This window comes from Argiope bruennichi, chromosome 9 (genome assembly GCF_947563725.1).
Source record: "Argiope bruennichi chromosome 9, qqArgBrue1.1, whole genome shotgun sequence".
In the NCBI taxonomy this organism is placed as follows: Eukaryota; Metazoa; Arthropoda; class Arachnida; order Araneae; family Araneidae; genus Argiope; species Argiope bruennichi.
The window spans coordinates 120,221,058-120,238,701 of record NC_079159.1 but is presented as its reverse complement, the minus strand read 5'-3'; positions in this window follow the sequence as shown (position 1 = coordinate 120,238,701).

Sequence of the window (17,644 nt, the reverse complement as noted above, 5' to 3'; positions counted from 1 at the left end):
TATTATATTTAATAATTGTACTATGCCTTTAACCTTCGCGCAAGTGCAAGCAGTTAAGTTATTAAATTTATATCGCAATCGGATAGTTAGTTTAGTTCAGTTTAGTTATATTAACGTCCCGTTTTAAAGCAACACTAGGGCTCTTTTGGGATTGACCTCGTAATTTTGAACTGAGGTCAGATGACGAGGACGACATCTGAGTCGGCACCCCCTTCCCAAACTTCCCTACCACACCGCGGGAGGACAAGTGCAATCGGATAAATGGTACGGCAGCCCATAAAATACGAAGAAACAAAAATTCATTTTTATATATTAGTTTTTACAATTTAATCAAATTTTATGTTTTCATTTAATTTTCATTTACAAGATTCTTGTCATCTTATTCAGAGTAAAATAAAGTATCATTTAAATTTCAACACATTATTTTCAAAAAAAAAATTCATTTAATGCATATCGCATACCCATCAGTGTTGTCTAATTTTCTTCGTAGCTAGGAGATCAACTCACTGTCAAATGACTAACTTTGTTTTAAAGTATTTAGATTCGGTCAAAAAAGTTTTACTACTTTTTTTTTACCACTTTTTTAGAATGTTTCTCAATTTTAAACTTTTTTTTTTTTATTGCAAGGTACTAAATTGAGCCTTCTTGAAAATGGCCCGTAGTTAAATCGTTTGCTATTTCAGCAGCACTCTTCAGTTTGTCATTAAATTTGGTAGTTAAGATTTGCTTTTATAGAAACTGTACAAAGGTAAATAAGAGATATGGTAAGAGAATGGTATGGTTGGTGAATGGTAAGAAGGAAAAAAACTAGCAAAGCTGCTATTCAGAGTTATAGTTGTAGGGCTTAATACGATCCAAAATCTTGAACAAACATGAAAGATTATGGCTGCAGAGTTTTTTAATCAATGTATTTTAACCCAGCAATGTAATTTAGACTTAAAAAGATACAGGGATAGATATAGAGTGAAGTCTCCAGTTAATGAAATTTTTTAAAAAAAATTAATATGCTCAAAAAAAATTAGAAAAATCAAAATACCAATTCCCCAGCCTCAACTACTAGTCCTATATTGTCAGTTTTTATTTTATATAAAAGCTCAAGACTTTTAGATATATTATTAATGATCAACTGCTCTCCATCACTACCTCATTTTCGATAGATATTTCAACAAAGTACTTCGATGTACATTCACTCTGGGAAGAAACTATGACAGAGTGCCATATCCTCTGTGGAGATTTTTTCAACTTTTATTTTATATGTAAGTTTATGACCCCTTACATGCAACATCAATGGTCACCTGCCCTTCCCTTCACCACTCTCCATCTTCATGAGATATCGCAAAATAAATAAAATTTTCACTGAGCCTGTGTCAACAAGTAGACAGATTCCGCCGATACCTTCACAATAATTTGAAAAATTAAAGAAAAAATACTGCAGCTTCGCTTGTTAATCCGATTTCATAAATTTTTATTTCATATGAAAACTCTAGATTCTAAATATATCATCAATGATCGTCTATTTCTCAACCACCCTCCAATTCTGATAGAAAAAATTGTGCAATGTACATATTCTGTATGAAAAAAAATATATATATTCGATAGACTTTCCCAGGTCGATATTATTTCTTCATTTTTTATTTCATAAAAAAATCTTATGACTTCTGCGTAAGTTCTGCGTCTGACTTCTGCGGCGGTCTTTTCTACATCACTCTCGATTTTCTAGAAAATTTAAAAAAAAAAATAATAATAATAATTCCTGAACGTTTTCAAAAGGTAAAAACAGCGAAGTGTCCTCCCAGACAAGCTTTATTATGATTTCAAATTTTTTTTTCGTATAAAAGTTCCTATTCCGTATTCAAACTTCATCAATGGCCACCTGCCTCCCCCCCACTGTCTTAAAGTTTAAAGATATCGCAAATTGAAAGTATATTGTGACTATACCAAATATAACTGCTTAAGTTCTTATATGTTTCATTATATTATTTCGTCATTAGAAAATATATGCATACCGGAAATCTGCTTTAGTAATATAATAATATACAAACTTGGACGCGAAATCTAGCATCATAAGAAATAAATAAAAACAAATACATTTTCACAAAGTTAATAAAATATAAAAATTAACACATTAAAAATACGTCGAAATGTGAGCCAAAATTGACCATTTATTAAAAGAAGAGCCTCATAATATGCACTACCTAGATATGCCTAGGCAGTCACTGGCCTAGAGGACCACAAAATACCTGGATCTGCCACTGATTTAAATTTTCACATCCAACCTGTTTCCGATTTCAAATTTTCTATTTTGGAATTCGAATACGCCTTTTCGCATTGTATCTTGTACCCTCAATTTTAATGCAGGCAAGAGTAAATCTATCCTTGTTTGGATCTCTCTTTTCAGGAATAACAGAGCTTGATTACATAGCATAGAGCTCTCTGGCACTACATAGCATAACATAATGCCATTCTGTGCCTCCAATGCTTATAACACAGTCCAAAGGTTCAGTGGTGGCGGGGTGGTCGGCTGTACAAAACAAGAACAACAATAAATGCTTATAACACTCAGTTATCTAACCAGCTTGATTAGCACAAAATGAAAGGAGGCGAAAAGAAAGAAAGAAATGACAAACCATCCAGGAATCTTCATAGACAATCCCATTGGTGTCAAATCCTACACGGCTGTATTTAATATTTTGGCGAAGTAATAACTAAATGAACTGAACAAGAAAACCTAAAAACAAATGGTAACAATGGGTTGAACTTACAAAGAAAGGAGATTAATAATTGAAAAAGGGAAAAAAAATTGATGAATAACATTGTAAACATCTATATGACATGCATATGCATATAAACAAACACTATAGAATTAGAAATCTGTAGCTTCCGATCTGGGTCCTGTGGTTTTTATTCCCTTTGTGATAACGTGGTTCGTTGTTTGTGTAGAGTATTACAGTCATGAAGGAATAATTTAGGCTGATTTTAACCATTGACATTTTGGTCTTAGCTATTGTGAAGTCTTGATGAGGTCTTAGTATTTATGAATATGATTTACTATAGAGTGAAAAAAAAGGGTATTCGATGCAGCTCCCCTGTAAAATTCTTCCTCGAGACTTTTTTCTGGCTTTCTCATGTGCCATGAGAGAGTCAGCAAGCAAGCGGGGGCATATCCTATCGCCCCATAGCTACAGCAAGGAGAGTTGGCCGGAAGCAGAAAGATAGCTCTAATTTTCATTGTACGGTGCCTTCGTAGTTCTAGATAGTTCATTACTATTATTTTAAAGTGTAAACGTAGTGTTCTGTTTGACCATTATTAAAATGGTGCACGAGTTTTGTTCTTTACATAAACATCTAGAATTCATGAAATATAAATTGAAATCCTTTGTCGCTATCCAATAACACTGGTAACCCAAATCTTGCGAAATTTTTCTTAAGGTTAAATTACTTCTTAGTTACAGTTGCTTTCATGTGATATATTTCTAGCCTCTTGTAATGAGCGATTAGAGAGGATGCATACTGAAAATGGGCCAGTCAAATCAACGTGAATGCGTTTAAAATGCAGGATTGGAAATACTTTGTCGGTGCGAAATATACCCATCCTCAATATTATAACCTCTCTGTAAATCTCGGCCTTCCCTTTTGGATTTTAATAGTACATCCAATTCTTTCCTCGTCACCTGTTGTAACTCCCTCAAAATGACAGGTAATGTTTCATTTTGAGTCATCCAGAATATTGTGATATTGTTTTACTTTCACTTCTTCCAAGGTTTTAAGCAATTGGAGAAAAAAGTTTGCTTTCCATGTCAGTGGTTTAACATACACTTCCACGGCTCAAACCTGATGTTTGGGCCACCTGTCTAATTATGAGATGACCCCTTCTTTGTTTTCTCTTAATTATAGTAGAGAATAGGCCATTTAATTAGATGGTTCGTTACTATTAGAAAGTAGGTGTGAATTAGTGGTTTTACTCATGGTTCATTAGAATTAGAAAGTAGGTGTAAGTTAGTGGTGGTGCTCATAGTTCATTACAATTAGAAAGTAAGCATGAGTTATGGTGGTGCTGGTGAGTTATGGTTAAGTTTTTTTCATAGCTCGTCAATTCAGATAGATATTCGTAGAGCTGCAAAAAAAATATTTATCAAGATATAGCATTTTTTAAAAGCTTCTTTATCTATAATTAATCTAAACTTTTTAATTTCAAAACGATGTATGAAATTTCTTACATTTCACCATATTAGATAACCATAAATAAACCATATGCACCAATATACAATTCACCATATTAGATCAAGACCAATCACCATGTCACCAATTACGAGGTGCCGCCTCCGAGGGTTAGTAACGCTGGGTATATCGACTAGTCCCTCATAAAAATTTTCATCTGCATAATGCTTTAAAAAACTACCCACGCGCCTCTTTTCAAAGAATTACCTAAGATAAAAAAAATGAATATGCAATAAATGAAATGAAATTCTGTGGGAGCAATCGAAATCGAAATTCATAAACAATCCAATGAAAAAGTTTTGAGGGGACTACTCCCGCTGCTTAAACAAAGCACTTTTTTTTTTTTTACAAAATATATTTTATTTATTATTTATTTTTTTATAAAATATCATATTTTATTTATTTATTTATTTCATACAGACATGTGTGGAAAATTACACTTTTCCAGGTTCAGTTTGCATTGAAAATTACCTTAGCCTTTTAATATAATCTTTTGTCAGCTAAATGGCAACACTTTGATAAAAGCTAATTTTTCTTTCCATGCACTCATAGCATGCTTGTGCATGTTAAATTTTACTTTTATTTCTTGCGAAAACTGTTGCTGGAAAATATTCTTAAAACATTTTTTGACTGATTTAAAATTGAAAAAAAAATTATATGGCAAAATAATAGGTATCACTGAAAGAATAATTTTTTTGAATTTTAAGATGATGTAAAAATCATTTTCATGCGATAATATTTTCAAAAGGTATCGTGGGAAAAATGCCAGATTTCAGTTCAATTCATTCATATTCTAATCAAATTCTTTTTTAAAAATCGTTCCCAAACGCTCATTTTCACCCTATAAAATACGTATGAGCCAAATTTGATAGCTCTAGGTTGTATGGTCTAGACTGCAAAACACCAACACACACACACATATTCATCTTTTTATCAGTAGATATAAAGATGCTTTGTCTCCGTAAAGATGAAATTTTTTAATCGATTTCTCAATCTCAGATGTGCAAGCGAATTCAAATTATTTTTTCGCATGTGTATTTTTGATGACAATGCACTACTTTAATATTTTGAGAATCAGTCAATTGATGAACTTTAATTTAGTTGGATTCCATATAAATCGCGCCGCTTGGTGTTGAATCTGAGGCAAAAAATAGATTTCAAAAGATTCTATAATATATACATAATAATTGTTTATAAATTAAAGATTAAAAGAATAAAATTTATTAAAAATCATTTTTTTTTCTATCTAATAGTATGCATGTTAACCAATGGTAGTGGTCTCCCCAAAACTTTCTTGCATATACTCTATAATAAATGTGAATCTATGTTTTTAATGCATTTTTTCCCCAACCGACTGAAAAAAAAATTGACTCACAACTACAATTGTAGTCACAAAAATTACATACCAAATTTAATACATTTAAGTCATTGCGTTTTGAGTTATCACCTTCACATGTCTTTGAAAGTACAGACTGATATACATTCAACCCCTTGTTGAATTTGATACAGATGTTGAATATGTTGTCCGAATTTTATCCATCTACTTTTCCCCTTTTTGTAGATATCGTTTTAATTTACATTAGAACAGCCAGACAGACATGCTTCTCCAGAATAGATTTTGCTCATAATTTGATAGAAATCTCTAAATTTAGTGTAAAGACCATAGACCAAATTTCATTCATCTAGCTCAAAGAGTTTTTGAATTGTCTTTGTCACAAACAGAAGGATAGACAGACAGGAAGATATAATGCCGAAAATGTGTGTTGTTTTTATTATGTGAGAGCATGATACTGTTTTAGTTAAGGAATTATGAAGCCTTAAAATGCACACACAGAAAAATAAAAAGTATGATTTGTTGAAACTCATAAATTGCATGAATTTTTTCTGATCGGGACCATAAATAAGAGAAGATATATCAAATCTTGAACGTTTCAGATTAGCTTCTGAATTAAAAGCCATCTAACAGTTTTATTTCAAAAAAAAAACATCTTTGTAGAATTGTTATGGTGCGACGTTCAATTCCTTTTTTCGAAATTATTTTGATATTTCAATTTATCAATAATTTCATGGAAAGAGCGATGATTTAAACATTCAATTTTTGCTCTCAAAATTCCTTTTGTCAAACAAAATTGTTCTCATGGGATAGTTTAAAATTTGCGACAACATATTTCCATTTTGTTAAATCGTTTTATCTAAAAAAAAAAAAAAAAAAAAAAAAAAAAAAACTTTGGGAGGTCTAAAACGAACAGATTTATCAAAATCTCGAGTTCGAATTTTTTGATGTTTACAATACTTTCTCTATACTTGGTTCCGAAATTCCTCTTTTTGTGTTTATTTATCATTAAGCAAGTACTAACACAAAAACCACCTTGTTTGAATCATATACAGGGCCAAATAATTAAGTTAGAGAAGGCTGTCTAGTTTCTTCCGATAAATGCAATGAAACTTCATCAATTAAAAAAAAAGTCCAGAAATAAGATATAAATGCATTAATGTTTGGTGCAACAGATTCTTCATCAATACTTTGTTAATGGATAAGAGCTGCAACACAGGGGAAAATGCAAGAAAGTGGAGACAGGAGTTTCGTTGCTAACAACATGGTTGTCATGACGACAAGACTCCTCCAATAACTTTCGGCGAAATTCCCGCTTCTAAGAGGATACTGATCTCATGCGTTTATTTAAAATGAACCATTCAAATATTAAATCAATCATTGTTTTTTCTCCAATATATACGCACATTCTTTATTCAATTATCTGGCTTTAATAAAATGAGTTTCGTATTTTTAAAAATGCCTTTTAAACGATTTTGTCCTAATAAAAAGAAGCTAAGTATTTTGTATACATAAAATGCTACCGTACATGGCACAGAAATCGCGCTTATTACTTATTGTCGAATGGCAACAGTCATATGCAAACAAACCATCGTATGGATTTTAGATTGCTGCATTTAGAATTTTAGACATTCATATAGCTTCATTGAATTGAACGCTTCGAATAGAGCTGCAACATATTATTAGAAATGGGATACAGTTCTAGGGACGGGTACCATTTGGCGATTTTCCGCCAAATTTTTCTCACCAAGCCTCGCGGACGCTGTAATCTTCAGAATTTTATTTCTCAATATAATAACTATTTTCAAGAGAAGCTGGCGATTTTATCTTTAAAATTTGGCACCAAATTTGGCGGTACCCGTTCCTAGGATTTAGCCAGAAATGGTCTCAACAGGGTTCGTCATATCACCTGAAAGTGTATTCAATCAGATGAATGAACATATAAAAGCCTGAGGGTTAAATGAAACATATACATTAGAAAAAAATTAAAGTAGTATAAAGTTAATACTAATTTTATAAATGTTATTTTTGAAGAGCAAAAAGAGTTTGAGGACTTGAAATGTTAATAACTGTTATAAAAGAGTCAACAGTTTTCAAAATTCTAAACCTAAAAGTTAATCATTTGGATTGTTTTCAACAAAAAACAATTAAAAAAATCTTACTGTGAAATTTAAACGTCTTTTCTCGAGCCTGTGCAGCTAATTCAAGTCGGCACCCATAAAACAGAGATGTAATGCGGTGCGGTGCGGGAAAAAAAAATTCATTGTTATACCATACCCATCGCATGTAGAAAGGAAGTAGAGCGTCCGATTCAGTAATTAGAAGATTTAAAGTTAATTGAGTCATTTGAATCTGAAACTGTGCATCCAATGTGTTGTGTATCCAAAAAAGAAAAAAACAATCTGCGATAAGGGTGTGTATTGATTTTTCAGAATTAAATGCCATTACGAAGATATTTGTTTTTGGTATGGTGGCATGCAGGAATTGATATATATTACAGGGTCTGTTCCCTTGTTAACTAATTTGGATCTTTTAAAAGGTTATTGACAGATTAAAATGAATGAGGAAAGCGGACATTTACTATTCAAGATGCAATGTATCAATCTGAAACTATGCTTTTTGATCTTGTAAGGGCAATACTTGGTACAATTCGGTTTTAACGGCAACCAAAAAGCGCCAAGAAAATTTTTTGCCAAATTATAAAAATATACTCAAGTACTGTATGCTATATAGTTTGACGATTAAAATCACCAAATTAGCGAATTTTTAACGGCGCCAAGAAAAAATGTCGCCAAAATATAAAAATATAGCCTAGTGCTATATCACATGCTCTAATATATCACGATTATAGTTTGCTCTATAATCGAATCAAATGCTATATTGTTTGACGATTGAAATCGCCAAATTGACGAAATTTATTCTTGGCGCTTTTTGATTATCGTTACAACAAGTACCAGATGCCTTTCAGAGTTAAATGAATCATGCACTCACATTCATTCTGAATATTCTCAAGCTTACATACTTTAAGAACTTAAGCTTAAGAACGTTTTCTCAAACAATTAGTCACTTAAAATTAATTTTGACAGAATTGGATAAATTGGGTTTATCTGGTAAGGCTTGGCAAATGCACTTTTGCAGCAAAGAAAATAAAACAATTGGACATGTAATAAGTGGGAGGAAATACAGATCAGATGAAAAAAGGTCTTGGCGATATGAAGGTCAGTAAGGTCCACTACAAAGAAGGAGGTTAGATTAATGCCAGATTTATAGAATCTATATACAAAATTATGACGAGATTTCATTTTATGATTTAATGGGGAAAAAAATAAATAAGTCCAAGGATGCATCTTGACGGCAAATAAAGCAAGTTTCATTTGAGAAATCGAAGAAACTTTTATGTGAGGTAACTTATTTAACCAATCATAATGCTAATCTACCTTTTCAAGTGATTGTGATGCATCAGAATATGGAGTAAAACGTTGTTTAACTTAGTAAGATTCTAAAGAAAAGTGTAAATCATTTGCTTTTTCTGGTCAAAATTTATCCATTTAGTTGAATAAAAAAGAAGCATGAGCAGTGTTATTAGGGTTGAACAAATTTGATTAATGGATCCATGGCGTCAGAGTCGAAATTATTTCAGATCACAATTCATTGAAATACTCGAATCAAATCACGTTACGTAGTCCCATTGGATTTTGGTATTGCAAAGATGGTATTGTGGGATGTTTTAGTGGAGAAGGTTGCAAATTGGGATAGTTAAGTTACATCCACACATAAAGAATGAGCGACGACTTTTTTTATATAAAAATAAACATCTTTTTAATTTTTAACGCTAACACATCGACAGACAACAGATTTTTTTGAAAGACCGGAAATTGATCTTTTTAATTCGCACAGCTTGCGCGCTTGATCGTAGATAACTGCTTCGTACTTCCGGTGCGCAGTTAGGAAAATAGTTTTTCGAATACAGTCATTTTGATGGAAGCAGGATCGCCACAGTACTCCCCCCTCTAGTAGTGCAGCAGGCACTGAAGTTAGAGGTAACGAGTGTTGAAGCGAACTCGTCGGCCAGATCTGGTCACATAAGGTACTGGAGTAGAATTTGTAGGTGACACAGGACTCGATGGAGACAGTTCAGGTACTGGTTTTGGTGAAGTCGGAACTGCAACTGGTGGTGATATTGCTGGTGCAGAGGACTGGTGAGAGTTCTCGAAGAACGCAGGCTTTAAGCGATCAATGTTGATCGTGGACTGTTTGCCGTTCTTTTCAATTGTGAACATTTTATCAGTTCGTTTGAGTACGAGGTATGGTCCATCGTATGGCGCTTGTAAAGGTTTTTTAACAGCATCGTGGCGCACGAACGCATGTGAGCAAGTGTCCAGAGCTGGATGAACGAATACTTTCTTGGTGTCATGAGGTGCAGTAGCAACAGGTTTAAGTTGATCCATCAAGGTCCATAAATTTATTAGGAACTCATGAGGCTCGACGTTAATTGAAGGGGATTCAAAAAATTCTGATGGTAGTTTAAGGGTTGAGCCATAAACTAGTTCGGCCGATGTGCACTGTAGATCTTCTTTTAATGCGGTTCGGAGTCCGAGCAAAACCAAAGGAATTGATTCGGTCCATTTCGTAGATGCATGACATCGGAGGCTTTGTTTAAGAGATCGATGGAATCGCTCGACTATTCCATTGCTTTTTGGGTGGTATGGGGTCGTTCGGATCTTTTGGACACCCAAGAGTTTGCTGAGCAAAGAAAACAAGTTGCTTTGGAATTGTCGTCCTTGATCTGTCGTGATTATTGAAGGCAAACCGAAGCGTGAGATCCAATGAGTTATGAATGCACGCGCAACAGTTTCAGCAGAAATATCAGGAATGGGAATTGCCTCAGGCCATCGTGTGAAACGATCTATGCAGGTAAGTAGGTATCCGCAATTGTTTGAAGGTGGAAGAGGTCCTACGAGATCTAGATGAACATGATCGAATCTGGCTGCAGGTAATTGAAAAGATTTAAGAGGACTATTGGTGTGTCTAGCTATTTTAGATTTTTGGCAATCTAGACATGAACGGGTGAAATTTGAAATGTCCTTTTGCATGGACGGCCAAAAGAATCTCTCTGAAATCAAATGTTTAGTGGCACGGATACCTGGGTGGGAAATATTGTGCAAAGATAGAAAAACTTTCTTTCGGAAAATTTCTGGGACGTAAGGTCTAATTTTGTTTTGCTTGACATCACAGTAAAGTTTAGATGAATTGGGGTCGGTTGAGAGAGGTTTTAAACAAAGTGACAGTTCATTCTTTGCCAAAATAGTCTGAAGTTCTTCATCAGATGCTTGTGCTTCCGCCATGGCAGAAAAGTCTATTTTTGGTAACTGTATTTCATTAATACGAGATAAGGTATCAGCTACAACGTTTTTTGAGCCCGATACGTGCCTGATGTCGGTGCTGAATTGTGCAATGAAATCAAGGTATCTTAGTTGTCTTGGAGAAGAAGAGTCAGATTTTTTGGTGAAAGCAAAAGTAAGAGGTCGATGATCTGTAAATATTATGAAATTTTGACCTTCCAACAAGTGTCGAAAATGTTTGATAGTTGCATATATCGCCAAAAGTTCCCTATCATACGTACTGTATTTACGTTCTGAGGGCGTAAGTTTTCGGGAATAAAATGCTAGAGGTTGTTGACCATTAGACGTAGTTGTATGGAGGACAGATCCGATGGCTGAGTCTGAAGCATCAACCATGATAGATAATTGCTGGTTAGGTGAATGGAAGTTCAAAGTAGCTGCATTTGCAATATCAGATTTGCATTTTTCGAAAGCTTCTGTAGTGAGGTCAGTCCAAGGAACAAGTCGCTTATCATTCTTTTTAGAGTTTTTTAAAAGTTCGTGTAGGCTAGCTTGAGTCTGAGCGGCATGAGGCAAAAATCGACGGTAAAAATTGAGCATGGCCAAGAAACGCTTTAGCTCAGATATATTTTGAGGTTTGGGAAAATCAGAAATGGCTTGAACTTTTTCCGGTAAAGGTTTCACGCCTTCAGATGTAATTAGACAACCTAGAAACTTTACCGATTGCTTCCCAAGGACGCATTTTGAAGGGTTTAGTTTCAATCCGTGCTGAGATAATCGTTCAAATACTGTTTTTAAATGTTGTTTGTGCTGTTCTACATTATTTGATGCAATCAGTATGTCATCAAAATAAGGAATGCAGAAATCTAAATTTGACAAAACTTGATGTATATAACGTTGAAAGGTTTGTCCCGCGTTTCTTAAACCAAAGGGCATATAAACATATTCAAAAAGACCAAATGGGGTTGTGATTGCTGTTTTTGGAATGTCCGCTGGGTTAATAGGAATTTGATGATAAGCTCGGATCAAATCCAGGGTGGAGAAAATGGTTTTATTGAAAAACATTTGAGTGCAATCTTGAATATGAGGAACTGGGTATCTATCAGGAACGGTAATTGAATTTAAACGACGGTAGTCGCCACACGGTCTCCATTCTCCATTAGACTTTTTCACCATGTGTAGAGGACTTGCCCATGGGCTACTAGAAGGACGGATAATACCTTGAGACATTAAAAATTCAAATTCCTGACGTGCAATTTTTAGCAACTCGGGAGATAAGCGACGAGGTCTCGAAAATACTGGTTGACCAGTTGTTTCAATAAAGTGATGTATTTTAGTTGATACTTTGCTTTTTGTTGGTTGAGATGGATTAGTGAGGTCTTGGAATTGCGATAAAATGTCATAGAATTCTGAATCACCAAGCAAAATGGATATACCAGAAGTTAATGAATCTGTGTTTGTATATTTGCCTTGAGTGGTTAATTTAGTTATGCCATCAATCAAACAACCACTTTTAACATCAACCAAAAGATTATAGTGTTTTAAAAAATCAACACCTATAATTGGTTGGTTCACATTTGCAATTATGAAAGACCAAGTAAAATTTCGCCGTAAATTTAAGTCTAGCGTAAGGCGTTTTTTACCAAAAGTAGCTATTTTTGTGCCATTAGCAGCTAAGAGGAGTAATTCATTAGAGGAATCAGCTTTAGGAGCATAATTGTTTGGTAAAACAGATACGTCTGCGCCTGTATCCACTAAAAATTTCCATTTACTAACTTTATCGGCCAGTATAATTCTATTAATTTTGCGATCGTGGCCAAGGCCAGTGGACGACCGCCGATTTAGTTTCCCGAATTCTTGAAAGAGCAAGGCAAACTACATTTTTTTGCTTTTGTGCCAAAATTTGTATGATAAAAGCAAATGCCATCAGCAGGTTCTTTATATTTTTTTAAGCGATCACGAGAGCAACTACGACTGTTTTTAAAAGGTCGATTTCTATTTCTGCTTTGAGAGCGTGATTGGCGCATTGTTGTAGTAAGCTCGCCAACTAAAGTCGTCAAATGGGCGACTTGTTTTTCAAGTTGGGCTATTTGATTATTCGAAGATTGAGGAGTAACGGAATTAATGTTTGAATGGCCAGCCAAATCATTTATTTTATCTGCAACTGATGCTAAACCAGCTAAATCTTCATTCAAAGCAGTTAAAATAGTTTGTGTGCTGTTTGGCAGTCTTCCGAGCCAAAGAGATTTTAAGAGTGGCTCGCCAACAGTATCGCCCGCCAATGTTTTCATACGAGCTAATAACTGAGATGGTCGTTGGTCGCCAAGTTCTAGGCCTTGTAGCAGCGTACGTATTTTCGAAGCTTCACTTTCAGAATGCAACTCAATTAAACGTTTTTTTAATGTTGGATATTTATCAGTATCAGGAGGTTTCAATATTATATCGCTTACACAATTCAAAATATCAGAATCAACTGCAGAAATAACGTGATTAAATTTTGTATCGTCAGCAGTAATTCCCGCCAAGGCGAATTGCGCCTCAAGTTGAACAAACCATAATGCAGGGTTAGCTTTTCAGAAAGGCGGAAGTTTGACGCCAACACGAGAAACTGTTGCGTCGTTGTTGGCGGAATTTGGAGTATCTCCTGGCATGTTTTATTCAAGAAATCAAAGGCACGTTATAAATATAATTTCACAAAACTGCTTTGAAATACGAAAATACAAATAATATACTGATAATCAGAGTAAATAATATGAAAATGCTAATCCAAATTATATAACAGAAGTTCCGATGGAAATTATTTAGGCTGTGAAAATAGAAACAATATTCAACGATACGCTTACCGCCATTAGGAAGAAATGCGCTATGGCGCCATTTAATGCATAAAGAAAACTGGGAAAGTTATCCTTTCACTTTTCGAGTCACCAAATGTGGGATGTTTTAGTGGAGAAGGTTGCAAATTGGGATAGTTAAGTTACATCCACACATAAAGAATGAGCGACGACTTTTTTTATATAAAAATAAACATCTTTTTAATTTTTAACGCTAACACATCGACAGACAACAGATTTTTTTGAAAGACCGGAAATTGATCTTTTTAATTCGCACAGCTTGCGCGCTTGATCGTAGATAACTGCTTCGTACTTCCGGTGCGCAGTTAGGAAAATAGTTTTTCGAATACAGTCATTTTGATGGAAGCAGGATCGCCACAGTATCATCCAGGTGTGCAACATAGAGGTGCGATGCTTTATCATGATTAAATTAAGAGTTGAATCACCTTTTTTAATTGTCACTAAAAATTTTTTGTGAATATTCTTGAAGAGTGTTTTCTGGTACTTAAATATATCTATTATATTTGAACATCCGATTTTTGTGAGTAATGAGACATATTCAGTCATTGAACTTGTTTTGCAGTTTAATGAACAATATTTGAATACTGAATTTGCTGTTCCCTTGACAAAATATTTATTGTGTTTTGCATAATGGGCATAAATGCCTCCTGTGATTAGGAAATTAAGCATTTGTATTAAATGTTTTGATCTTTCTACGTTATAATGCCAGGTAATTTACACTAATAACAGAGACGAATATGTGTTGCTGCTCTACAGACCAGATCACTTGATCTACAACTGCCAAATTCGGCACATATATACATACAGGATAAAAATATGCACCTATCGAATTTTTTAAAAAATTTAATTAATTCAAAATTAAGCTAAATTTTATATATATTATATTTATAATATATTTTTTAATATTTATTATTATTATTAGATATATAGAGTGATTTCATGAGAAATCGGAAAAATTGTGCAAAAACAGAAAATCTTTCGAGAAGTAGAAACTGAGTTCCGAAAAACTTTTTAAAAATGTATTTATTTTAAATTTTAAGTCCTATATCTAGAAAACTTGATTTGAAGAAGTAGTCATCAGTGTTCTTTAATGATTTTTTTTCTTCATACTTTCAAGCGAATAACCTAAATTTTAGTTTTGTCAAGATATCGTTCTCTAAATCATGGCAAGAGCAACGCTGCGAACGAAATAGAAAGCAAAAAGCAGGAAAAAGCGGCCGTGAGAAAATATTCTGAGTTTATATATTTTCAGAAAGGAATCTGCCGACGCAGCATTTTGATTCCATGGAGAAATGAATAGCCCACGCAACTTAAAGTTACCGTGAAACTGGAGTTCGAGCGGTTAGAACGTAGTTATTTTGAAATTACATAGTAGATACCAATTTTTCAAGATTGGTCCCACTAATAAAAATTTTCAAAAAGCACACAATAAATGAAATCTTACAGCTTCAAGTTAAAATTTCATCACACTAGATTTCACGCTATCGACTACCGTAACTATGCAGCATGACGAATTATAATTTAGAACAGTAAATCGCTTTACTAGTAGCTCAAGGTACCATTCCGATACAGCATATTAATCAGACTTACGATGATCGAATATAATATATTAACCAGGGTTTTCTGTAATAAGAGGAAAAAAAAAGTAGTTAAATATCGTTAATACCCTTCGTATGTTTTAGAGTAGCTTCTCTCATTTTCGATATATCTACGCCTTTTGCTCGTCAAATACATCGTGCTTTATTCTTATTTTTGGTCAATAGAAGCAAAGCTATGTATTCTTCTTTAATAATCGACAAACGATTAAATATACGTTTCTGAGGCGTAACTAAGATAAGTTCATCATCTAAAACATAAAAAAAAAAAAAAAAAAATGAAAGAAATTCGAACATTTTCGAAATCGCAGCAAGTCTGGCAAGACCGTATTTCGTACTGCACCTTCCGGATAAGCATTTCCAATCATTTTAATACACAGTGGTGGCTGTTATTGAAGAAAATAATCATAATACATAATCTTAGTGTGTGTTGACATCTCTCAATTTCTTCCTCGAATTCATTCTTTTCGTCAGTTTTTTTACTTGGTGCAGCATGTATTCTTTTCTTGATGCATTCGCAAGTAAAGCCTATGTTTTTGATTAATCATTTCCAAGTCCAAGGGGAAAGAAATATAAATGTTTTTTTTTCTACTCATTTCTCCTAAAATTTTAAACCTTTGAAGGAGTTTTTATCAAAATCAAGCACTTTTAAGAGGCTTAAAAATGATTTTCAAATTTAAGTACTTTTTAATTAAAATTTGAATTAACTTTTAAACTTAAATTTAAGCAAGCTAAACCGACTTTGGCGTTTTAGCTGTTAGCCAGGAATACTGATTGTGTTTAATTTTACTGAAAAAGCTTAAGCTTAAGATTCCCTTAAAGTATTTTTAAGCGTCCAATATGATGGACATTAAAGTCATGTTATTTTAATACCTTACATCTACTTTATTTATTGTGTATATAAACATTCCTAATAATTTTGTTGTTGTTGTTGTTGTTGCAGTAATGTAATTACAGTTTCTGATTCCTCAAGTATATTATGCAAATAGAAAACAGAATTTTTCTTCTTTAGAATTCAACAATGAATTCTAAATACATTCATGCGAGTAAATATTTAATGATCCAATGCAGTGTTTGAGATAACTTGCAACAATGAAATTGATTGTTTCGAACTCGGTAAATATATATATATATATATATATATATAATAATTCTTAAAATATAGCCATTATTCAAGAAAAAAAAAATGCATGGCAACCAAACGGATCATGAAAAAAGATAATTTTTTAAATATTTTAAAGTGGTGTAAAAATCAGTTTTATACTATAACATATTCTCCAGTTATTGCAGAAAAACATCAAATTCATGCTTAATTTTTTTGTTAATTAAAATTTTAAATAATTGCTATTCCCACTCACTAGAGTATATTTGTGTCAAACCTGGCAGCTCTGTCTTACAGTCTGTTCTTTCTGTAAAGTGCAAACATGCATTCTCCTTTATTATTAATAGAGATAATATCTATTTGTTATGGATTTATGCATAATGATGTAATAATTTCAATTTACTCAAAATCTAGCAGTTAAAAATTAGATTTTTGGTGATTACAATACTTTTATTTTGAACAATTTACGAAAAAAAAAAAAAAGCAAAAAAAAGCAAAAAAAAAAAAAACTTAACAATCATTTTTTTCTCTAGCTCTCTTGTAAATCATGTTTTGAATCCATACTTCCTTGAGTCCTTAGACATATTTTTAGAATTATATCTGTCTGTCTGTGAACACGATAATTCAAAAACCATTTACGCAAGATGGATAAATTTTGAAAAATGGTTTTACACCAAATTTATAGATTTCAATCCAATTTTGAATGAAATCTATTAAAAAAGTCTGGAATGTTGAAATATAAGTTTCAATGATAACTACAAAATAAAGAGAGCTAGAATTATAAAATTTCATACATATTGAAAGTACAAATATGCATCAACTTTTGAACTATATCTGTCAAGTGATTGCCTATCAATCTATTGTTCCATAATCATGTAAACATGATAACAAAATGCAACGAGTTAAACATATGAAACTTGGCATGTGATTTTATGACTGTAAATATAGTTTTTTGTCTAATTTTAGTTTCAATCAGCTGAAAAAAAAATGCCCAAAATACACATTGAGTGTTTTAGTTATTTTGTACTAACTGCTAAAAATATCATGCTAACAGTCTTTTTCAGAAATACTGTTTGCCAATGGCATGTTGTAATCTATATACCTGTGCATTTCTTTGAGTTTTTCTGATTCTGTAATGATATTTTTGCAGTTATCAATTAAATAATTGAAACAAATTGTAAAACCACAATGAATTAAAAAAA